Source organism: Nymphalis io, chromosome 27 (genome assembly GCF_905147045.1).
Source record: "Nymphalis io chromosome 27, ilAglIoxx1.1, whole genome shotgun sequence".
NCBI classification, from domain to species: domain Eukaryota; kingdom Metazoa; phylum Arthropoda; class Insecta; order Lepidoptera; family Nymphalidae; genus Nymphalis; species Nymphalis io.
In genome coordinates, this window is record NC_065914.1 from 8,624,006 (window position 1) to 8,650,824 (window position 26,819).

Here is a 26,819-nt window from a genome sequence, read left to right on the forward strand (position 1 = left end):
CTATTACCTGAATAAATTATTTTGATTTTGAGCTGTTTGTAAAAATGTATTAATAAGATAAGATATTTATTCAATAAAATGAAAATTAACTTTTGGTTTGATATGTCAGGACTCCAAAAAAATCCTTACCTAATAATAATTTGAAAACACGTTATCAGGGCTATAGAAAAAGACTTAGGATACCTAAAATCTGAGCCCCCCCCACACTTATGGGAACTAGTAATAAATAAACATACTTACAACGAGCATGGCGTAGTGCGGGGAGTAACCCGTGAGCCCGTGGAGCGTGGTGCGTTGGTACTTGCTGTGGCCCGCCAGGTCCAGGAAAGACACCAGCTTGGCGCTCCTCTCTCCGTTACGCTCTGCTGTCATCAGCTCGGAACAACCGTAGTTGACGACATGACCCTAAATTATATGAATGTAATACATTATATGACTTTCATTTTAGGTATAAGTAATACCGGGTAGTGTTGCATGTCTATAGTCCATTATCGATAAAATCGATAGTTTTGGACTATCGATAATCAATGATTTTTCGATAGTATTGACGTATTAATTTTTTGACGAGCCGGTTGGCGTGGTTGGTAGTTACTTGCCTTTCATGCCAAAGGTCGTGGGTTCGATTCCCACCCAGGACAGACGTTTGTGTGCATGAACATGTCTGTTTGTCCTGAGTCTGGGTGTAATTATCTATATAAGTATGTATTTACAAAAGAAAAGTAGTATATGTAGTATATCAGTTGTCTGGTTTCCATAACACAAGCTCTGCTTAATTTGGGATCAGATGACCGTGTGTGAATAATGTCCAATATTATTATTATTATTATTTCGATTTAACTTTTAAAGTTTCTCTTCTTTCGAAGAGTTTAAACCGAAAACGCGGGCTGCAGCCAAACGTTAAGGAGTGTTGTTTATATTAAAAACGTTGATAATAAAGTGGATGATGATATAAACTTTCGGGTGATATGGCAGGTGTTAAGGATTATGGCTTTTTGAAGTATATGGAGGATATACGCTGGCATTTGTAAGGTGTTCAGACTTTGTGTCAAGCATTTTGGCACGATACCTGTGGATGATAGGACTATTGGGACTATGTGTACTGTTTGTGCTTTCCATTGCGTTTTAATTTCTATGGCGAGATCTTGATATTTACTTAACTTTTCAGATATTGTGGTTTGTATGTTATGTGAATTAGGAACGGCTATATGGATAAGATAAACGATTCTATTGATTTTATCATGAACGGTAATATCTGGTCTATTATAACAGATAGTTTTGTCAGTTATTATTGTTCTATCCCAGTAGATTTTGTGGTTTTTAGTGTCTAATACACTTTCCGGTTTATATTTGTAATATGGATTCATTTCTGTTATAAGTTTATATTTGTATGCTAAATGTTGGTGTATGATTGCAGCCACTTGATCATGTCGATGCTTATAATCGGTCTGTGCGAGAGATTTGCAAGCCCCCGTTATGTGCTGAATAGTTTCAGAGGCTGCGTTACATTGTCTACATAAGTCAGTAGGTTGATTATTATCCTTCATTATGTACTTCCTATAGTTACGAGTTGCTATTATTTGGTCTTGAATGGCGAGCATAAAACCTTCGGTCTCAGGGAACAGTTCACCTCGTTTGAGCCATTCGTTCGACTTTTCTTTGTCGAAGTGGGGTTGGTTCAAATAGGCTCGGTGCCTCCCATGCAGTGTTTTTTCAGCCCATGCCAACATTTGTTGTTGTTTACTTATGATATGTTCGTTTACTTGAGTGTTTTTGTCATGTAGGTTTAATGGTGTAAACTTTTTGTCTATTTCTGTTGCGTGTCTATGTAGAGGTGAGTGTTCGGATTTATCATGGAAGTATGGTCTGAGTGAGAGTATCTGCTTATTGTGTAAATTGTGTATGTCTATTAATCCCTTTCCTCCTTCTTTGCGTGGTAGTGTGAGCCTTTGAATACAAGATTTTGGATGATGTTTCCTATATTTAGTGAAGTGAGTGCTTATAGTTCGCTGCAATTTTTTTATGTCACTTTTTGACCATTGTATTATTCCGAAAGAGTACGTAAGTAAGGGTATGGCAAATGTGTTAATAGCTTTTATTGTGTTTTTAGAGTTAAGGTGTGTCTTTAATACGAGATTTCATCGGTGCGAGAATTTTGTAAGCAGTTCTTGTTTTGTCGTAGTTTGTAGTATTTGCCTAGATTGTTTAAAACCAAGGTATTTATATGTGCTTAGTTCATCCATTGGTTCAATTTGTTCACCAGTTTCGAGTGTGTAGCTATTATTAAGGATTTTTCCTTTCGAGATTGACAGAATTTTGCACTTGTCAACTCCGAATTTCAAATGAATATCTTTTGAGAACTGTTCCGTAATGCTTGCTAACTCAAGCAGCGTGTTTTTGTCAGTGGAGTAGAGTTTTATATCGTCCATGTACATGAGGTGTGATAAGTTATATTGGGTGTTATTACCGTAAAGTGTGAATCCTGTATTGGTTTTATTTAACAAGAGTGAAAGAGGATTTAAGGCCAAGCAAAACCAGAGGGGGCTCAGAGCGTCTCCTTGAAAAATTCCTCGTTGGATACGGATTGGTTCAGTAGTTAGAGATTTCATGGACGATTGTTTTATTTTTAATACAGTTTGCCAGTTTTGCATAGAATTTTGAAGAAATGATATGAGGGTTGGGTTTATTTTATACAATTTTAAGACATACAATAACCAGCTATGCGGGACTGAATCAAAGGCTTTTTGATAATCAATAAACATAGTATGGATATCTGATTTTGATTTTACCGCACTACTTAAAATGATTGCATCAAAAGTAAGCTGCTCCTTACAACCTTGGCTATTTTTTCTACACCCCTTTTGCTGTTCGGCTAATATATTATGTTTAGTTAAATGTTTGTATATTTCTTCACTTATGCAAGCTGATAAAATTTTATATATGGTTTGTAAGCAAGTTATTGGTCGGTATTTATCTGGATTTGTGGTATCATGTTTATCTTTAGGTACTAAGTATGTGATTCCATGTGTTATATATTTCGGTAGTAAATGTGGTGATTGAATGAATGTATTTAAGTACTTATGTATGTATGAGTGTATGCTACTAAATTTCTTGTACCAATAGTTGTGAATATTGTCTGAGCCTGGGGATTTCCAATTGTGCATTCGTTTGATGACATCTATAAATGTTTCTATTGGTATGAAGTTGAACTCCATCTCTGGAATATGTGTAGTTATTTCGTTAACCCAGTCTGCATGTTCATTATGTTCTATGGGGTTTTCCCATGTCTTAGCCCAGAATTGTCGAAATATTTCAGGGGGAGGTATTTCTAGATTTTGCTCATTATCTTTGCAGTTAGATAATAAATTTCTATAGAAGATTTTTTCATTGTTAGCAAATGTTTTGTTTTCTATTTTACGGGCAGTACACGTCAAATATCTCTTATGTCTACTAGCTGCTGCATTGAGTTTCTGTTTTAAGGTATCTAAGAAGTGTTCTATATGCGTGTTTGTATTTTCATATTGTGCGTGTGATTGATATTGTGTCTTTATGAGTTCTACTGCAGCTACTACTTTTCGGTTTCTATTTCCTCTAATAAATTGTGTTAACCTGCCTATATTGGCTCGCAACTTCCTTATTTTATTTTCTAATCTTCTTTGCCAACTAGGTTTTCTGTATGATTTGTTTTGGTGGTTGTTTTGTGTTAAGAATGTCATTCTTGCCCCATTACATTTAGCTGCTGTCCATGCTGCAGAGTAAATTATTGTCTGTAGAGTGATAAAATCAGTATCAGTGCTTACAAATTTTGTCAGTATCATCGTATCTATGTATTTCATTATTAATGAAAACTTTTTAGAAGTCCTTTGTTTAGGAATGTATGGTCTGCTAGTTGGTTCAGTATCACAAAAATGTTCTAGAGCATGAACGAATGTGTTCTCTATTTCAGTGTTTACTTCTAAAGTCATATCATGATCGTGGGTGATACTTTCTATGTTTTGTTCATCGATAGGGGTTGATGTAACGGAATCAGTGCATGTAACTGTAGTGTTTTGCATTTTCCTAGCTTGTGAGTTTGTTTCTGAATTAGATTTGAATGCATCGTAGTGTGTAATATTACTTTGTTCTGTTGTTTGTAAATGTTCATTATCTGTGTCTTCCGTTAGTGTGTGTGTATAATGTAATTCATCTGCTACTTGTTGTTTAATCAGTGTTAATCTATCTTGTTTAATATATTTATTATTTATTATTGCCCTTCGTTAATCCGCTAATCTTTGCTCTGTAATGTGTGTAAACTCTGGGTATAAGTTTATAAACTCTTCATACAAACGTTTTCTATAAGCGGTCTTACTAGTCTCTAATTGTGTTATTTTGAAATAAATCCTAATAATTGCTTCATTGCATTCATTTGTCCATTTCATACGTTTTCCTGTTAGTGTGTTAAGGGATGTTTTAAGATTTGTGGCGTTTTGTTGTATCTGAGTTTGGATTACTTGCAATTCTGTTCTAACTTCATCGTAAATCTGATCAATGGTTTCTTGTGATAATAATTTCTTTTGTATAATAGCTCTACGTTGGTCACCAATTCTCTGTCTGCTTACTTCCATATGTGGATATTTATCTATAAATTTTATATGTAATGAAGAAATATATGAATTTGTGTATGATTCTAAATTTGTAAGATATAGGTAGGTACGTAGGATGAACTTATTCATTTCCATACTCCATTTTTTACGTTTTTTTACGCCACTGGTGGTGGGCACAGGTTCACTGACAAAATTTGTTTCCTGTGCAACATCCGCCAGTTGAGCACCGGTTGATGATGAATTTGGTGAAGATGCATACAAAATTGGTGATGAAGAGGGTATTGATGGGAATAAAGATTTGGAGGATGAATTAGAAGTCTGCGTGGACTCTTCTTCTAACGATGGCTCGTTCGCCTGTATATATTTTTTAGTTTTAGACCTAGTTATCATATTATTCCCACGAGTAGCTAGGGACATAAAAGTCAATCACAGCAGAGCCCTGCATTCACTGTGATAAGGGTAAATTAAATTAGAGACAAAGGGACCTCCCCTTGTCTCTAAAGTTCGCATACTAACGACTAAGCACCCCCTTAGCCATGGAGCCCTCGGCGTACGCTGTTCCACCTTGGCTTGGCTTGTATCTCTCTTGGTCTGTCTTCTTATCTTAGGCCAATCCAACATGAGTAGCTCTATTGGCATAGCCCTAAGAATCATTGAAGCGTACAAGCCCCACCACGTCGGCAATGTAAAGATACGTCGGTGGGGTTATCATTTTTATTATTATATTATTATTGCTTTCTCAAAATAAGTAATGTAGTAGGCCCAGGAACAACACTATTATTAATGAAGTTTTATTAAATCGTTACTATCGAATGAATACCTATGGATTGCTGTTATCAATAGTATTAATAATAATAATGTCCTCCAGACCGGTTTCGGCCACGGCGGCCAATCTCAAGAGAGATTAGCCAACTACGCAGGAGATATTATAGTGCACAAGTGTGTGCGCAAACACAGGTGTACTCTCTGTTCCCTGACTCTCATAATCCGATGGGACGGCGATCCGAAACGACCGGAAAGAGTTCAGACGCAGGACCAACGACTTTACGTGCTTTCCGAGGCACGGGAGTGTACACACTTCCAACTTCCAGTCTCCGGGCTGCTACTGAGAATTTTCTGACAGAAAAACCCAATAACTTTTTATTCGCCCGACATGGGTATTGAACCCAGGACTTCCGGGGTCTGCGGTCTTATATCAAGCCACTAGACCAACGAGGCAGGCAAACGAGTTATCAATAGTATTGTGAACAGAGAGCTATAGTAACTATCGATAATATCGACAATATTGACACAAGACTATACTTTCGGAAGTACTGTCGATAATAGTTTTCGAGGTCAAACTATCGATAGTTCTGCAACACTGATACCTGGGATTAAGTTAATGAAACTACAATTTATTAGATTACAAAAACAATCACTTCTACACTATATACACTCCGTAGCGAATATCTAGACAGCGCGATTCAGGAATGTGACATTTCGAATGAGCGCCATCTATCGTTAACGGGGTGTAACATACGCCATCATATAACTGGATAATAGAATAACGGAAGCTTTTACAAAGATTAATAGTATAATTGAAAAATGAGTATGAAAACTAGATAAAGATGTTTAGACAACTTGTAGCCGAGATGGCCCAGTGGTAAGAACGCCTGAATCTTAACCAATGATCGTGAGTTCAAACCCGGGCAAGCACCACTGAATTTTCATGTGCTTAATTTGTGATTATAATTCATCTCTGCTTGACGGTGAAGGAAAACATCGTGAGGAAACCTGCATGTGTCTAATTTCACTGAAATTCTGCCAAATGTGTATACCACCAACCCGCCTTTAGCCCAGCAGAGGGACATTCACAGGCTGTTACGGATACGAACGGTTTAGATAACTGCACGGGACTAATAATGGTACTTGTGTGTGCGTGCAAGCACAGACAGTCTCTATTCCCACACACTCTTAATCCTATTGAGAACCCAGATGGTAGTGAATAGAATGTGTAAATCGTTACCAATGATAGCGTGTTAAAACCCAGATTAGCACCAATAAATTGGAACAGCGTATTGGAATAAGCTCCTCATCAAAGGGAGAAGAGGGATTAGCCCAGCAGTGGGACATAGACATTTACATAATCCCAGGGTGAAAATTAGAGAGTTCAGGCGCAAACAATGTCTTTACACGCTTCCAAATCTCACTTCTAGTGTACAACTTACTTTTACTTTTTTTTTCTATTTACTTATTATAAAAAAAATAACACCTCTGCTGGGCTAAGACCTCCCCTCCACTTGTGATTTGGAGCTCTAACTTGCAGCTTCAATGCGGGTTGATGGATATACATAGCAATACTTCATCCCATAAAAGCAGATCTCCTGACAATGTGCCCATTAATTAAGCACATCAAAGTGCAGTGGTGTTTGCCCGGGCTTTGCAAGTGGGTGGGGGATTGTTCTTATAGCATATGGGCCACCTGATGGTAAGTGGTCACCAACGCCCATAGACATTGGCATTGCAAGAAATGTTAACCATCGCTTACATCGCCAATGCGCCACCAACCTTGGGAACTAAGATGTTATGTCCCTTGTGCCTGTAATTAAATACTCAATATTTAATTTAGTTACTAGAACTCACGACTTCAACAAGATAATAACGAACGTACCTTGAGTGAGAACGCCTATGAGCGTCGACTTGCCCGCCTCGTTCGCCCCCATCACTGCGACCCGCAGCTCGACGCTCTGCTGCGTGTCCGCCAGCTGTGAACCGAGTACGTACTGTAGCGTAGACAGGTTTAGACAGAGATAGAATTATCAAATCTTGTGACCCTTATCGTGTAACCATTTTTGGTGTTTGTTGAAACTTGACAGTTGGTGCGTTCATTGTGTTTTATGTTCAATTTTCGCTTATATTTATGTTAGAAAACGATTCTAATCCAGTGTAAAGGCCGAGAAACAATCCTTATATCATATCGATGGTTATACAATGGTGCAGTGTCGTATTATTTCATGTTAAAGCGACAGATAATATAGTTTCTCAGTGATGTTTATTTATGCCATAGCATGACGGAACCTTATATCGCATTAAAATCCTAAAGATAATATGATTTTCCAGTTTTTATTATTCATAACCTATAATTATTTATCATGTGAGTGCTGCCAGCATCGGCTAAAAAAAGTCCCGATATTCGATAAAAAATATCGACTCGTATCGACAATGAAACAAATAAATACGGCGTCCATTAATAAACTAAAGTGCTTCGTTATATGTATATATGTTATTTTAATTTATTCGTTATCCTATTTATAGTTTTCTAACGACAACATGATTTAACATTCTTCATTAATTTATAATATTATTAGATTCCGAGTCAAGAGGGTAACATAGAAATATATGTGGCAACCATTCTTTATGAGGAGAACGCTAATCCAGTACCATATAAAGATGCCGAAGTACTATTGATAACGGAAACAAAAACAAACAATGCAACGGTTTTCGGGTGTAGGAGGAAAACAAAAAAATATTATAATTAAAAAAATGTATAATAAACATTAAAAAGTAAAATTTAATAACCCTATTTAGTTTTAATTAAGTCCCGAAAATCTCCCAAAACAGGGAACGCGGGTACTATGGCAACGTTATAAGCACACATCGACAAACCATCTCCGTCTCGATCGCGGCCTCGCGGCCCCTCGGTGTACCAGTTCCAGGCGTGCCCACCTTGCGGATGTACACCTCGGCGACGGCGCGCGCGGGCGCCACGCGGCGGGCCCGTGCGCCCACGAGCGCGGCGCCGAGCGCGCGCTCCATGTCCCGCAGCGCGCGCAGCGACGCCCGCAGCGCGCCCGCCCGCAGCCCACGCAGCGCGCCGCAGTCGCGCACGCCCACCACGTACACCGCCGCGCCGCTGCCCGAGCGCAGCCACCACTTCAGCTGCGGGGGGGGGGGGGGGCACGTGTTGAGGTGTCAGGGTGACAATACGATATATTTTTACTGGTGGGAGAGCTTTGTGCGAGCCCGTCCGGGTACGAGGGGGTGCCTCGTCAGATATTCTACCGCAGACCAGCGGTACTCGGTATTGTTGTGTTCCGGTTTGAAGGGTGAGTGAGCCAGTTTAAATACAGGCACGGGGGACACAGCATCTTAGTTCCCGAGGTTGGTGGCGCATTGATGATGTGAGCGATGATTAACATTTCTTACAATGCCAATGTCTATGGACGTCGATGACCACTTCCCATCGGGTGGCCCATATGCTCGTCCGCCTTCCTATTCTATAAAAAAAAAAATATCTCGCTGAATGTCAACCGCCTATCAAAATTCATTTTAATTAAACGATTCGCTAACTAACAGCTTCACACGTGTGTATCCGGGGCATTATTATGTTTTTGACATGCCGCTTAACGTTGTACTTCACTCGAAACGGCGCCACCTATCGGCCCCGAGTGGAACTACGAGCATCGCATCGATATATTTCACGAATAATATATCGAATCGAATATATATATTGAGGGTATTCTCTGAATATTCTCGTATTGTGTTCGGTAAGATTATTGTATATATAAGTCGTGCCATCTCTCCGTTTGGACATCCTCCGCTCCCCGCAACGACCCCCTCCGGTACCAGTTGTACTAGCCGCGTCCTCCGACGTCGGCTTGAGGAAACGGCCGGTGCTAGTTGCCAGGAGTCTGCCTGCTCAGAGAAGAGAAGCGCACGAGTGGATCCTGCACTTTTTTGGTAACCAAAAAATCCTGCAGGATCAATAAAGCATCGGATAGCTGAAGATCAGAATTACCGGTGTGCACGGACCGAACTTCCGCTCGCGGGTGCTTAGTTGGGCCTCCCCTAGGGGTCTCACCTGGCTTGGTTGCACGCGCTGAGGTCGTGGTGCCCGTGCATATCTATCGTGAGCAGCAATAACGAGTTGTATTATAAATAGTGATTGTCATGTTTATGCGGACGATTTACAAGTTTATACATCATTTCACTTGTCGAACCTAGAGGCTGCCGTTAAAAACTTAAATGATGATTTAAATAGAATATTTGCATGGTCACAATCCCACACCCTAGTTTTAAATGCGAAGAAGACTAAATATATGATATTTGGCACAAACAAACAAATTAAACAATTATCTAGTTATAGCCCTATTATATCTATAAACGATGAAATTATTGAAAGAGTCACCGAAGCTAAAAATCTAGGCGTCATTATGGACGAAAACTTGCGTTTTGAAAAACAAGTAAATAATACCGTTCGTAACTGTTTTTACCGTTTAAAATTACTGTACCGTGTACGAGAGTCTCTATCAAACGAATTACGTCTTACACTGTGTGAGTCACTGGTGCTGTCAAAATTAAATTATGCCGATACAGTGATAGGGCCACGAATGCTTGCTCGCTCAAAAACGGCCATTCAAAAAGTACAGAATGCCTGCGCTCGTTATTGTTTTAACATTCCGCCACGTGCTCATGTAACGCCTTACATTAATGAAGCCAAATCTTTAAGGACTGACTACCGCAGACAATTGCATTTCGCTTTACTTTTATTCGGAGTCATAAAATCCAAATCACCAGGATATCTCTATGATAAGCTTTTGTGGTCATCGGCCGTAAATACAACTCACTCCACCAGGGCGAATTCCTATTTGCTGCTTGTGCACCCACATCGTACTGCAGCCTTTCATGGAAGCTTCAAATACGCCGCGACCAAATGTTGGAACAATCTGCCGCCCCCACTTCGTAACCTAAAATCATTGCATACGCTTAGACTAAGATATAAGTTATATTTATTTAACCTACAGACTGAACTTTAACTTTCTCATTCACATATTCGTGTATATTGATAATAAATAATTCATAGTATACAAAATTGAAAGAAACATGTTTGACGATATAATTATTTAATTAAAAATGTACCTATAATTGCATGGCCAATTTGTTTCATGCAGATTGTTCATGTCATATTGGTTGCGGAGTGTCTGCCTCCACTGTAGGTTTTAGGAATACCATTATCGCCGTCTCTAAAACAACAGAAATTTGGGCATAAATATATTTTATTACTAGCTGTACCCGCGACTTCGTCCGCGTAGAATTTAACAAAAAAGTTAATCATTTTTATTATCATTTTTTTCTAAAATAAAAGCAGCCTTAGCCAGCCAATAGCCAACAAACAGACAGACAGACAGACAAACAGACAGACAAAAATTGTAAAAAAAAAATATTTCGGTGTATGTACCGTATATATATTATTGCATGTAGTAAAAAGCGGTTATTTCGATATTAAAAACAGACACTCCAATTTTATTTATATGTATAGATTATCATTTTTTTTTCTAAAATAAAAGTAGCCTAAGTTACTCCTTATTAGATCAGCTACCTGCCAATAAAAGTCCCATCAAAATAGGTCCAGCCATTTCAGAGATTAGCCGGAACAAACAGACAGACAGACAGACAAAAATTGTAAAAAATTTTATTTCGGTGTATGTACCGTATATATATTCATATGCATGTAGTAAAAAGCGGTTATTTCGATATTAAAAACAGACACTCCAATTTTATTTTATTTATATGTATAGATTGATATTATCTATGTAAATTACATGGTTAATCTGTAAACACAAATAACGTAATATATTTATGTAAAGCAAAAACAAAGATTAGGTCTTAAGTACTTACCTATTCTCGCTTCTCAGAATGCTCATTCGCCCTGTTGTTTCTTAATAGCATTGGCCGCCATTACTTCCCATGGCGTTGATCGCTGAGTTTGAGTCGGAGTCATATTAATTTTCAAAAATACCGCCTAAATGTCAACTTTTTAATTTGTATATCGGATTTAATCTCCTATTTTTTTATAATCGTATATGTATTTCAGATAACGACTTTAGTTTTAAGTTTTATTAACTTGTAATTTAATAACTTGTTTATACGTAACAATCTACCACTTTAATATTTGATATTACTCTTTGTCACGTTTACATGGCCGTCCGTCACTGTCACATGGAGGCCTCTGAAAATCAGTGCTGGGTTAATATTATGCCAGCTTCAACTGAGAGGTTGTCCATTTTGGATGCCACACCACTTTACAGTTAATTTTTGTTAATTTTTATTTATTTTTTTTTTCTCTTTTCTTTGTGTTTCCATAATAATGCAATTCCCATTTTGCATCCAATTATATTTAATAGATATAGATTAAATAAAATTAGATGCAAAATATTTTTGTAAATATTTTTGTAAATATTTTTGTAAATGTTTTTGTAAGTTAGTTAATTTTTTATTTATTTTTTTCTACGACATAAATTAACTTAAACTCTGTGTTACTTTTGTCATTTCTTTTTTATCTTCTTATTTTTACTCATGTGGTGTGATCCAAATAAAGACTTTATCTTATCTTATCTTATCTTATCAATTCGACACCACCATTATGTCTGAAGGGGGGGAGCCCCCCCCCCTTAGACCAACGCAAGCGTGGCCGAGACAGGTCCGGCATCGCGCGGTCAGTTGTTCGAAGAGACATCTTCGACAACTCGACCGTGCCTGTCGCCCTCACCCCCGCCGCCGCCCCGCGTATACGCATAGTACATGCAGAGACCGGTGGAGAGGACGTTCACCGGGCTGCTGAAGCAGACTTCGCCGCCACTGTAGCTGAGTCTACAGCAGGCGCGGAAGGAGCCAAGCGCCCGAGACCGGACTCTTCTCCGGAGTCATTGGAAGGGGAGGACAAGCGCCCCAAGACCGACGTCTCCACTGCATCACCGCCGTACGGATCGCCGCAGGATTCGGCATCCTCATCGCGCGCGGCATCGCCTACAACGGGCGAAGCAAGCGCAGTAGGACGGCCAAGGGAATTACCACCGCCGCGATCCCCCTCCCCGATGGAGGGGGGGTCGCAAGACACCTGGCCGCGTGACTCGACGAGCTACGCGGCCCTGCCATCGACGGTTGAGGAGAGGACAGCCTCCCGTCCCACTTCACCGCAACCGGGGCCGTCAGGGGTCTCCTATGCGGCGGCCGCTGCCGCTCCAGCGTCGCCCAGGAGTCGGGCCCCTGCACCGGTACCAGCCCCAAGAACGACGCCTCGTTCCAGCTACCCGCCGATTACGGCGGAACGCTTACCGAACTGGACGACGCACTTCGAGGTGCTGAAGAACAAACTCGGTCACGCCCCGAACGCACGCCCTTTAGGAAAGGGAGTGCGCTTCTTGCCCGGATCCGCGGAGGAGTTTCGGGTCATCCAGCGCCATCTGACTGAGGCTATGAACCAGGATAAGACTATATCCTGGTTCTGCTATAGCCCAGCCGCGGAACTGCCAACCAAGGTGGCCATTAGGGGGCTGCCACTCGACACACCCCCGGAAGAGGTGATCGCCGCCCTGCGCAGTTTAGGGTTCCCTGCGCAGAGCGCGAAGACGATCCCAGGCGGAAGAGGTCGACATGGGTGCACCTATTTCGTCCAGCTGGTGCACCTGAAGGAGCAGGAGCTCACAAGACTATATAGAACTACTGAGCTCCTGTGCATGCCCGGCCTGCTGATCGAGGCCTGGAGAGGCGCGAAGAGCCCACCTCAATGCCACCGCTGCCAGGCATTTGGCCACTCCTCGGCCAATTGCCACAGGCAACGGAAGTGTGTTCGTTGCGCCAGCGAACACCTGGCACGGGACTGCCCGAGACCATTATCAGAACCACCGACGTGCGCAAACTGTGCAAAGGCGCACACAGCAAAGGACCGGAGGTGCCCGGTCTTCAAGAAAGAAGCACGAAGGAGGGGCATTAACGTGCCTGCCCCTCGCCCGAACGGATCGAGAGCACAGCCAAAGGGGGACAGGAAGCGTGTCCCCCCGGTAGCACGTAAGCAGGTGGTCGGTCGCCCTATCGTCGCAGAACCCAGAGCGACGATAGTAGTCGACCAGCGAACAAAGCAGCCACCTCCTGTGAAGAAAGCCACGGAGGTGCGAGCTAAGCTTGCGCCCCCAACAACTCTGGCGCCTCCAGCCAACCAGTCGACGGCCAGGGACCAACCTCTAAAGGCGCCTAGCAGAAAGAGGAAGAGGAAGAGGGCAGCTAGGCCACCCAGGACTGAGCCTGCGGCGGCATCGACGCCGCAGCCCAGGAAGGCAGCGACGGAGCCAAAGTCCGCTCCGGCTGCCGCCACGCGGCCGGTGGTGAGGCAAGAAGTGCCTCCCCCTAAGCAGATGACAACCTCGGCCAGTGCGAAAGGCCCGGACAACACCATCATCGTCCGGGTCTTCATGGAGGCACTGACAGCGATCCTGGTCGCCTATACACAAGGCCAGGACATAATACCTGCCATCTCAGCTGGAATAGCCGCTCTTGCGAAGCTTAATTCCAGCTGAGAATACTTTATTGGAACCCAGGCGGCATACGCGGCCATATCCGGGAGCTGACCCTACTCGCCCAGTCGCAGGATATTCACGTAATCCTCCTGGGCGAGACGAAGCTCTCGGCCGAAATCGCGCTCCGAATCCCGAACTTCTTCGTTTATCGGCGAGATGAAGTCTCTCCCCGGGGCTGCCCATTCAGAGGAACTGCAGCCCTGGTGAGGAGGGATATCATACATGAAGAACTTGCACATGCACCGTTTGTGAGCCTACGTACGCAGGGGGTGCGTGTGCATGCTGGTGAGACGGAGCTGCTGCTGTATGCCGCCTACAAGCCACCCGGACAGGTTTTCTGCAGCACCGATGTCCAATCGCTTATTGACTCGCCGATGCCTACAGTGATCGTGGGTGATCTGAACGCGAAGCACCACGCTTGGGGCTCGCGCGTCATCACCCAGGCGGGTAGGCACCTGCTCGAGGATAGCGAACGACAGGGTTACGGTGTGTTAGGTCCAGGAGCGCCGACCCACATACCGACTAACCCTACGTACCAGCCGGACGTCCTGGACATCGTGCTGCACCACCGACTAGACGCACCCATCGATGTTGAGGTGAACTACGACCTCAATACACAGCATCTAACGATTGTGGTCACAATCGCCCTGCAGCGCGACTTCACAGTGCCCCGCTCCCCTCGTTTGCGGGTCGACTGGGGGCGCTACTCCTCAGAGCTCTCGGAGTTTGAGCTCACGGTCCCGATCGCGACGACTGAAGATGTAGAAGGAGCTGCTTCTAAAATTTCTGAGGCGATCCAGAAAGCCAAAGAAGCAGCCACCTCTCAAGGAAACACGCCGAGAAGTCGTCAGGACCAGCTGCCGAGCTCGCTCCGAGTGAAACTGAGGAAGAAGCGTAATCTTCGCCGACTATGGGCGCGAACGCGCTGCCCGAGGGTGAAGCGTGACCTCAATAGGATTGCAGAGGAAGTGTCGCGTGCGCTCGTGGCTCTCGAGGATGACTACTGGGAGGCCACCATCGATCGAGCATCCGAGCACGACACTACGCTGTACCACCTCTGCAAACAGCTTACCGGACATGACTCGCCTGTCTACCCGCTCCTAGATCGAGCGGGTAACAGAAGATATTCCGCCAGCGACAGAGCAGAGATCCTGGCGGAACACTTGGAGGGTCAATTCACCCCCAACCCACCGGACTTATCTAAGATCGATGTCGTCCATCATCACGCGGCGATCCAGAGTCAAGTGGAGGTATTCCTGTCGGCCCCAACCCCGCCTCTCCAGGGAGACGATTATATCTCTCTGTCCGAGCTGCGGAAGGCCGTCTTCCGACTACCGAAGAGGAAGGCGCCAGGCCCCGACGGAATTACCAACGCCGCGTTGATGCAGCTACCCAACAACTGCCTCGTAGCGCTCGCGAGTGCTTTTAACGGGATACTCCGGACCGGACACTTCCCCGAGGCGTGGAAGAGAGGGAAGGTTATCGCCCTCCCTAAACCCGGGAAGGATCGTCGCTTCCCGGCAAGCTATCGGCCTATCACGCTACTCTCGCACATCGCCAAGCTGTTCGAGCGTCTGTTGCTGCGGAGACTCGCGCCTCACCTGCCCCTGCGCGAGGAGCAGTTCGGATTCCGCAGCGACCTTTCAACGACGCTCCAGCTGGCGAGAGTTTTTTTTTTTTTTATAGAATAGGAAGGTGGACGAGCATATGGGCCACCTGATGATAAGTGGTCACCAAACGCCCTTAGACATTGGCATTGCAAGAAATGTCAACCATAGCTTATAGCCAATGCGCCACCAACCTTGGGAACTAAGATTTTATGTCCCTTGTGCCTGTAATTACACTGGCTCACTCACCCTTCAAACCGGAACACAACAATATCAAGTATTGCTGTTTTGCGGTAGAATATCTGATGAGTGGGTGGTACCTACCCAGACGGGCTTGCACAAAGCCCTACCACCAGTTCTTAGCCACTTAGCCAGTGAGCGAAACAAAGGGCATCCCACCGTCGGGGTCTTTCTCGACATGGAGAAGGCCTTCGACCGGGTGTGGCATGCCGGACTCCTGGCTAAGCTCTTGAACACCTCGGCGCCTCTCGCGTATGTGCGAGTAGTGGCGTCGTTTTTGGAAGGCCGAAGCTTCTATGTCTCGGTGGAAGGCGCGGATTCTCAGCCGCGCCCCATTCGAGCCGGAGTACCCCAGGGTAGCTGCCTGTCACCGCGTCTATACGCGGTGTATACGGACGACATCCCTACCCTTGGCGACCATCTGCGAGAGGGTGAAGAGGATGTGATGCTGGCCCTGTACGCGGACGACAGCGCATTCTTTTCGTCGTCCTACCACCAGATCGTCGCCATAAACAGGATGCAACGCGTGTTGGATCTGATACCGGATTGGCTAGACAAGTGGAGGATGGCTGTCAACGTTGGTAAGACGGCCGCTCTGCTTGTCGGTGCTGATAAGCCGATGCGTCGGCTCACCTTCCGAGGCCAGGACGTGGGATTTCAGACCTCAGTCTGCTACTTGGGGTGTCACTTGGACCGCAGGCTGCGCATGATACCCACCGTTAACAAGGTGGTGAGTCATGCCGCGGCTGCCCGGTCTAAGCTGCACACCCACTTCACGTCGCGGCTTCCGTTGAAGACCAGACTGAGGGTCTACGGTGCCTACGTCCGCTCGCGCCTGACGTATGCGGCCCCCGCCTGGTACGCACTCTGCTCAGCGTACCAGAAGCGGAGGATTCAGATCCAACAGAACCGATGCCTACGCTTGATTGTAGGAACTCCGAGGTACGTCAGAAATGATGTCATCCATCGAGACACCAGGACGCCCACCGTGGAGGAGTTCGTCCGCAAGCTCGCTCGCTCGCTATTTGCTAAGGCAGATAGCAGTGCGAGCGTACACCTCCACGGTATAGCACCGCTTCATGCCAGACCACCTGAGGGGCGTCCGTTACCTCGTGAGCTCCTACTGTCGCTGACCATCAGCGCCGATGCGGGCATCGGTGAAGAGGACGACGACGATCTGGAGACACGGTAGGACGACCTCACCCGTGAACAATAGAATACTAAGGAAGAAAGACAGCCGCTGGGTCACAACGACCCTGGCCCTTTGGGCCAAAATGTAAAGACACGACGGACGAACCGTCGGGGAGGACCAACCGGGTAGGGGGGGCAACCCCGAGGCCCGTACCCAGACTGGCCTAGGCCAGCCAGGAGGACCATTGATTGATTGATATTTCACGAGCACAACCTCAATAAAATTGTTTGTATTATACGCTCAAATTGAATATACATATATATTGCTTAAACGACATATAAAAACGCTATTGTTTTTTTTAATCCGTGTTATAAAATGAATTACCTCGTGGCGTTGAGCTGTCAAGACCACAGGGTCTGTATGAAAGCACACACTGTAGCTCGTGGTTGCGTTTTATCAGCGTTAACAGTCAAAATTAGCATATTTTTAAAACCTTCGTGATTTAATAAAATATTTCGAACAAGGAAAATGTTTTCCTAATAAAGTGTTTGTTTTATATCAATTAATAACCGTTGTGTGATATCAAAGGTATTTTTTTTTATAGAATAGGAAAACGGACGAGCATATGGGCCACCTGATGGTAAGTGGTCACTAACGCCCATAGACATAGGCATTGTAAGAAATGTTAACCATCGCTTACATCGCAAATGCGCCACCAACCTTGGGAACTAAGACGTTATGTCCCTTGTGCCTGTAATTATACTGTCTCACTCACCCTTCAAACCGGAACACAACAATGCCAAGTACTGCTGTTTTGCGGTAGAATATCTGATGAGTGGGTGATACCTACCCAGTCAGCTACCTAAGTTATATATAATGTTATATATTTAATATTATTTATTATTCACTTGCGTCACCAGGTGCTGGATGCGTCGCTCGTACGGCGAGACCAGCTGCAGTTTGTACTCGACGTTCCCGAAACGAGGCTCCGGGGGTAGACTCCCGTAGCACTCGTCGCCGGAATCGTCGGCGTCGGATGTTCTGAGGGCCAAATCGAATATATTTAACATTGATCTTATTTCGATTATACCATCCGCGTTCGGTGAGACCGACTCACTGTTTATGATCTCCTGGTACATTAGCACTGTAATCCTAACTAAAACTAATTGACTCTTTTAATCTAATCGTTCGGTGAGACCGACTCACTGTTTATGATCTCCTGGTACATTAACACTGTAATCCTATCTGAAACTAATTGACTTTTAATATAATCGTTCGGTGAGACCGTCTCACTGTTTATGATCTCCTGGTACATTAACACTGTCATCCGCCTATCAAAATTCATTTTAATTAAACGATTCGCTAACTAACAGCTTCACACGTGTGTATCCGGGGCATTATTATGCTTTTGACATGCCGCTTAACGTTGTACGTCACTCGAAACGGCGCCACCTATCGGCCCCGAGTGGAACTACGAGCATCGCATCGATATATTTCACAAAGCCCTACCATCATTACTGGTGGTAGGGCTTTGTGCAAGCTCGTCTGGGTAGGTACCACCCACTCATCAGATATTCTACCGCAAAACAGCAATACTTGATATTGTTGTGTTCCGGTTTGAAGGGTGAGTGAGCCAGTGTAATTACAGACACAAGGGACATAAAATCTTAGTTCCCAAGGTTGGTGGCGCATTGGCTATAAGCGATGGTTGACATTTCTTACAATGCCAATGTCTAAGGGCGTTTGGTGACCACTTACCATCAGGTGGCCCATATGCTCGTCCACCTTCCTATTCTATAAAAAAAAAATCCTAACTGAAACTAATTGACTCTTTTAATCTAATCGTTCGGTGAGACCGACTCACTGTTTATGATCTCCTGGTACATTAACACTGTAATCCTAACTGAAACTAATTGACTCTTTTAATCTAATCGTTCGGTGAGACGGACTCACTGTTTATGATCTTCTGGTACATTAACACTGTAATCCTAATTCTACATCTCTGAAACTAATTGACTCTTTTAATCTAGATGTTAGTTAATGAGCTTAAATATAAAGCCTTGATTGAAATCCCGGGTGAAGCGAATAGATATGTTATTGTTTCTTGCTCTTCCATACCGTGGAAAGCAAGCAAAGCCTTAAGAAAAAACGTATAATTACCCAAAATTACAACACATAAGAGATGAGATGGTCTAGTGATAAGAACGCGTGAATCTTGAACGATGATCGTGGGGTCAAGCCTGGGCAAGCACCACTGAATTTTCATGTGCTTAATTTGTCATTATAATTCATCTCGTGCTTTACGGTGAAGGAAAACATCGTGAGGAAACCTGCATGTGTCTAATTTCACTGAAATTTTGCCACATGTGTATTCCACCAACCCGCATTGGAGCAGCGTGGTGGAACAAGCTCCATACCTTCTCTTCAAAAAGGGAGAGGAGATCTTAGCCCAGCAGTGGGACATACACAGGCTGTTACTTTACTACTTTACAACACATAAATTATAATACTTTTTTTTAATTAACAAAAAACATCACTTACGTATCATCGCAGAAGTCTTCCATATCATCAGAGCTGTAGAAGAAGTCACTCTCCAAGTCCTCGGAATTGAAATCACCAGCTAAATACATATCCTCCTTTATCCTGACCTTCTCCAACTTATCGATGACATTGTACACTCTATCGGCAAACTTTGTCCCACTTCTCGTTGCATCCTCATCATCATTGGTCATTGGTTTCCTCTTCGTCTTCTTAAAATCGTCTTCCGATTTCAAATCGTTGACGTTCTTTCCGATTTTCTTGTCACAGACCTTTGGTATCGACGACTGATTATTCAACGGTTCCGGTACTTCTTGTGATGAACTCTGCCATGCTGTTGTTAGGACGTCCTTCGCTGGCGATACTTTGTTCTTCTTCCTTCTGTTCTTCCTGCCCGAGTTCCTTCTGTAGGGTTAAATTTTCAAAAATGCTTCCTAAATGCTAACCTATTGCGTAAAAGGAACCCGTATGCAAATTTTCATGTCGCAGTAGTTTGAGCTGTGCGTTTATATGCCAGTATGTTATATATATGTAAATGAAGCTCTTTTGGCTCTTCATTAAATTTAAATTGCACGTGCATTAACTTCGACTTAATACATCCAAGTATTACCTGTTGTGGCAACACTTTGCATTATGTCATGTGTCATTCTATAATTAGAGAAATTCACACTGGGTTAATATAATAAAAAGTTAACGACGTTTTTTTAAAAAAAGAAACAATTCAGATTGTAAAAAAATATTTGAAGCAATAGCTTTTAATGTTGTTTCTTTTTACGGGTTAGTAAATAATTATAATTTGTACTCATACTTTGTTTGCAGAAGTAATTTGTGATATGATATAAAAAAGAATAAATTTCGCTTAACATAGCAACGACTTTAGTTTTTATTTCAATAAATAAACTTATTACATATATACAAAAGTTTGTACATACCCTTGGGTGCGTCTGGGTTCTTCCTGCCGTTCTCTTGATCGTTTTTATGTTTTTTCTTATTATTCTGTCTGTTCGTATTGCCATCTGACGGATCGAAGAGGCTGAAGAACGAGTCCATTTTTGTCTGAAAAATTAGATTACCCATTATTGTTCGAATAATAATAATATCCTGGGACATTATTCACACACGGCCATCTGATCCCAAACTAAGCAGAGCTCGTACTACGGAAATCAGACAACTGATATACTACATATACTACTTTTCTTTTGTAAATACATACTTATATAGATAATTACACCCAGACTAGGGACAAAGAGACATGTTCATGCACACGAATATCTGTCCTGGTGGGAATCGAACCAACAACCTTCGGCGTGAAAGGTAAGTGTCTACCAACCACGCCAACCGGCACGTCAATAATGAAATTTAAATATTAAACAAATGGAAGAAATATGTATAATCCGCGCGCGATTAGAATGGTATAAGACATTTTGGAACCAAGACTCGCGTGGATTTTTGCTTTTTATTTGTTATTTTATTGATTTATGGTTAGACAATTATTTTAGAATGTCTTACTTATACTTTTAGATTTAGTTATGTTTATTAAGCTTATTTTTGTTTTGCTTTTAGAATACTAGTTAACACTCGCAGTTTCGCACGCGTGTTATAGGGGGGTGGTTAAGCCGTGAAAGCGTAACAGACATACAGTTACTTTCGCATTTATAATATTAAGTATAGATGATATTTTTGTTCAGAACTTCATTGCTTACGTTTCAACAATACAACAACAACCGAAGGGAGTCCAAGCGCTTGACAAACGGCTTTACATGCTTTCCGAGGCACGGGTATGAACACACATCTAACATCCAAACTCCGAGCTGCTATTGAGAACTTTCAAAAGAATAACCCAATAACTTTCTATCAGCCCCACCCGGGGATTGAACTGAGGACCTCGAGATCAGCGGCCTTATATATCGCTTCTAGACCAACAGGGTCAAAAGAATCCTTACTAATATTATGAATGTGAAAGTGTGTTTGTTTCTTTGTTACGCTTTTACGTTTTAACTTCTCGACCGATTATCATGACCGAAAAAATGTTGACATTGTAACAGAAAAGGACAAAGGACATACATCTGTCTCAGTCCCTCAAACATGGGTCAAGCTGCGGACGAAAACTATTATTATATAAATAGAGGTACTTCGCAGTGTCACCCTCTTTAAATTTAGACTCTTAACGTGACAATCGTGAATTTTCTTCAATCAACAGCCAATCGTTGTCCACTGCTGAACATAGGCCTCTCCCAAGGTGCGCCAAAGCTCCCTGTCCTCCGCCTTCCGCATCCAGTTGGTGCCCGCCACCTTCTTAAGGTCGTCGGTCCACCTGGCTGGAGGGCGCCCTACGCTGCGCTTCCCGATTCGCGGTCTCCACTCTAGGACTCGTCTGCTCCAACGGCCATCGGTCCTACGACATACGTGACCAGCCCACTGCCACTTCAGCCTGCTAATTTTGCAAGCTATGTCGGTGACTCCGGTTCTTTTCCGGATAATCTCATTTCTGATCTTATCCTTCAAAGATACTCCGAGCATAGCTCGCTCCATAGCACGCTGAGCGACTTTGAATTTGTGGACTAGTCCCGCAGTTAGTGTCCACGTTTCGGCACCGTATGTCATGGCAGGTAAGACGCATTGGTTGAAGACTTTCGTCTTCAAACATTGCGGTATAGACGACTTGAGGACTTGACGAAGGTTGCCAAATGCTGCCCATCCCAAGCGAATCCTTCGATCGGCTTCCTTCTCGAAGTTGTTCCTACCGACTTGTATTATCTGTCCTAGGTAGGTATATTCACTAACAACTTCGAGAGGTTTCCCCTCGACGTATATCGGTCCCGGCACGACATGCCTATTGAACATGACCTTGATCTTGTCCAAGTTCATACCGAGACCGACACGCCGGGAAGACTCGCCTAGGCTACGCAGCATTTCGGTGAGTTGTTCCAGCGACTCTGCTATGATGACGATATCGTCGGCAAATCGAAGGTGTGAGATGTACTCGCCGTTTACATTGACTCCATACCTAGTCCAATCCAGCGTTTTGAAAACGTCTTCCAACGCGTTGGTGAACACTTTCGGGGATATTACATCCCCCTGTCTCACCCGTCTGCGCAGTTGGATCGCCTTCGTCTTACAGTCCTGGATGTGGACAGTCATTGTAGCGGCGTTGTACAGACATCTCAGTACCTCGATATATCTCCAATCGATATGACATCTCTGCAATGAGTCGAGCACTGCCCAGGTTTCAATGGAGTCGAAGGCTTTCTCGTAGTCCACAAATGCCATACACAGCGGCTGATTGTACTCTTCGGTCTTCTGCACAATCTGCCGAACAGTATGGATGTGGTCCACGGTGCTGTAGCCTGATCGAAAGCCGGCTTGCTCTGGGGGCTGGAACTCGTCAAGTCGTCTGGCGAGACGGTTCGTGACGACTCTTGAGAACAGCTTATACACGTGACTCAGGAGGGAGATGGGTCTGTAGTTTTTCAAGAGGGTTTTATCACCTTTCTTGAAAAACAGTACCACCTCACTCCCGCTCCACGTTTCCGGGGTCTTGCCATGTTGGATGACGGAATTAAAGAGGCTTGCTAGCTCTTTCAGGACCGGAGTCCCGCCTGCCTTAAGCAACTCTGTTGTGATTCCGTCATCTCCCGGAGCTTTGTTGTTTTTAAGCTGTTCTAGAGCCGACCTAATCTCTCCTTGGTCAACGACTGGGAGCTCCTCGGAGTAATGGCGCATAAGAGGGGCGCGCTGGTCATCAATACTGATTCCCACGGGTTTATCCGATCTTGAAGAGAACAACTGCCCATAAAACCTCTCTACTTCTCCGACAATCTCAGGCCTAGAGGTAACGACCCCACCATTTTCAGTTTTAAGTTTTGTCAGACGCGGCCTCCCAAACTTGCGAGCGAACACTTTCGATCCCCGATTTTGCTCAATTGCAGCCTTGATGGCACGGGTATTGGAGCGTCGGAGATCGCGTCGCGTCAGAGTTTTTATTGTTCGGTTTAAGGCCTTATCTGACAAAAACGATGGTAGTTCTCGTCGTTTTCTCATGAGCTCGAGTGTCTCAGCAGAGAGTTTTGGTGCGTTGTCTCTTCTCTGTGGCGGAAAACACTTGCGGGATGTGTTTTGCAGTATTTTGACCAGCGTGTCGGTTCTCTCATCAATGCTGCTTATGGTTTCCAACGCGGTGAATTGATTTTGAAGTTCCATTTGGAACTTTTCGGAGCCTTGAGCAGCTTGGAGCATGGTAGGTCGGAGAGTAGACCTCATCATTCTCGATCTTTCGGCTTTTAAGTTGATATTTAGAGTGCCTCGAACCAAGCGGTGATCACTTCCGGTATTAAACCTGTTGATCACTGAAACATCTCTAAATATGTGCCTTTTATTCGAAATGATAAAGTCTATCTCGTTCCTTGTCACGTTATCGGGGCTTCGCCAGGTCCACCTCCTCTGAGGCTTCTTTTGAAAGAAAGAATCCATCAAAAAAAGCCCCTGCGCTTCGAGAAAGTTTACCAGCATTTGCCCCCTGTGATTTCTGCAGCCCAAGCCGTAAGGTCCGACTTTCGATTCACCGCTATCTTGTACTCCCACTTTAGCATTAAAGTCTCCCATAACAACATTGTAGTGGGCCCTCGAGGTGTCGTTGAGGGCCTTTGCGATGTCCTCGTACATCGCTTCGACCACATCATCAGAGTATGTCGAAGTTGGCGCATATACCTGTACGACCTTCAGGGAGTACCTGTCGGAAAGTTTTAGGACAAGGTACGCTACCCGGTTCGACACACTACTGATTTCCACAATGCTGCTAATGAGATCCTTTTTGACTAGAAAACCGACACCACCCTGGGAGAGGTTATCACCTTCGCGGAAGTAGAGTAAGTTACCGGACTCTAGAGTTATCGTGTCCTCCCCCTGTCTTCGGACTTCAGATAACCCCAGTATATGCCAGTTTATATGACTTAACTCTACTTCTAATTCGGCGAGGTGATGGTCCAGCCTCATCGAGCGTCCATTATACGTTGCCATGTTCAGTCGTTTTATACGGTAGCCTGCCTTGAACCGGTGATTCTTAGCACCCCCTGCCCTGCCGATACCGCGACCGCTACCTTGGTCGGGCCTAGCGGGCTTGCCGGTAACTGGGGGCCTTTTTTTGAGCGCATCTGCCATTAATGGAGGGGTTTGCCCATACTCGCCGCGCTGGGCAGGCGTGTTGGCGAGCGCAGTAGGGGGGTAAGATGTTTATGCGAGGGGGGACGCTGCTGCCCATTCCCCCTTTTCCCCGTCCCTCAGTCGCCTCTTACGACACCCACGGGATGAGATTGGGGGAGTACTATTCTAAGCCGGTACTCCACGGCATTTTCTTATTATAAATAAATTTAAATAGAGTTCACTGGCACGATAAAAATAAAATTAGCATGCTTTGAATCCGTAACAGCCTGTGAATGTCCCACTGCTGGGCTAAAGTCCTCCTCTCCTCTTTTTGAGGAGAAGGTTTGCAGCTTATTCCACAACGCTGCTCCGATGCCGGTTGGTGGAATACACATGTGGCAGAATTTCAGTGTAATCAGACACATGCAGATTTCCTCACGATGTTTTCCTTCATCGTAAAGTACGAGATGAATTATAATCACAAATTAAGTACATGAAAATTCAGTGGTGCCTGAACCATCTTGGCTGTTTTTTTTATATGCTAGCAATATTAGCACAGACTGTGCAATATAATATGTAATGCGGTCATGAATTAAATTTGATTGAATGTAACAGGCATCCGTGCATGTCCTGAGACACTCCACGGCCATCTACCCAGGGTTCCAGTGCTCTGTGCATGTCGGGAACGTGCGTCAGACGGCCATTATACGAGGAGGTAACGAATACATACATCAAACTCACTTTGCGGAATGGAATTAAATAGTTTAATTTTGGTATAATTTGTGGTGTTGCGTAAAATACTTAAGTATGATAATGATATTTATTTTTTTATGTCATATTCCTGTTACCAGCGGTAGAATATCTGATGAGTGGGTGGTACCTACCCAGGCGGGTTTGCACAATGCCCTTACCACCAGTTACCACACACACTTATAATATATTCTGCCGCCAAACAGCAATAGCATTGTTGTTGGTGAGTAAAACAGTGTAACTACAGGCACGAGGGACATAACATCTTAGTTCCCAAGGTTGGTGACGCATTGTTGATGTAAGCGATGGTTAATATTTATTGCGGTGTCAATGTCTATGGGCGGTGGTGACCACTTACCATCGGGTTGCTCATCTCATCGCTGACCACGTTTATATTTTTCGCTTTAGGGTATAATGTCCTTTAGGGTATAACGTGCTGAGGGCGGGCGAGGGGGCCTCCGTGCTGTTCAGGTTCGCCCGCTGTCCGGAGTACCTCGTGCGGGGCCGCCGGCTGCTGTTCATGGCGGGGCTGGGGACCAGGTACCGCTCAACGAACCCAACGATAACTTCTAATTACAGTTGAATTGTTGAGCCAATAAAGTATATCGTCAGCTCAGTGTTGGTATCCGAGATCGCTAGCTCCACCGACTTTCACATATTTAATTTATAAGTGTTCGGTGAAGGAAATCCATGCATCGAAGCAGGTTGTGGAATAAGCTCAAACCTTCTCCTGAGAAGGAGAGGTTTTAGCCCAGCTGTGGGACATTTATATACTGTAACTGTTTTGAATCATGTTGGAATAAGTTTTGTTCTTAAGAAGAGATATCTTCGACCAACAGACACTTTTGTACTTTACTAGCAAAACCCGGTAGGTGGCTGTTAATGTGGTACAGCGCCATCTAGCGGCGTTACAACGAAGTGGATATTATAAAATCATCCATGAGACATACATCTAAATTTCAACTATGATGGTGATTCAAACGGTCCAAACTCTATTAATCACAAACAGATACACAAACAGCCATTTTTATATATTAACGAAATTGTTTTGTTACAGAGCCATCGGCCGGGTCACGCAAACCTTCCCGTACATACCATGAATTCTATAGAACACGGCTCCAATGCAAAATTCGAGATCTCTCTAGAATATTCTAGATAAATTAAATATATTAATTGTATCTGTAACCAGTTTTCTTGTCGTGTTCACTTCATGATTGCGTGGGGGGCGTTTCGCCTTGCGGATTAAATTACAAAAAACGACAAACGATGATGGTATTTTTATGTTACATAAAAACAGTGTTGCCAACCTCTTAGAAGCATCCTCCTGACGGATGAATTGAAACAAATACAAAATACATTTATAATATGATGTTAAAAAAAAGCAAATCAAGTACTGCAAGTAGCATTAGTAAACTTGAAATATACTCAATTAAATGAAGCTGAAGAGTTAATCCCCGGAGAGAATTTCTTTAAAAAATGTTCCTCCTAAAAAATGTCTAAC

At 43.8% G+C, this 26,819-nt stretch overlaps 1 pseudogene; it reads left to right on the forward strand.

Moving 5' to 3' along the window:
• Window positions 1–26,418, forward strand: part of LOC126778836 (GTP-binding protein 2-like) — a 66,962-nt pseudogene extending 40,544 nt beyond the window's left edge.
• Window positions 26,419–26,819: the final 401 nt, after the last annotated feature.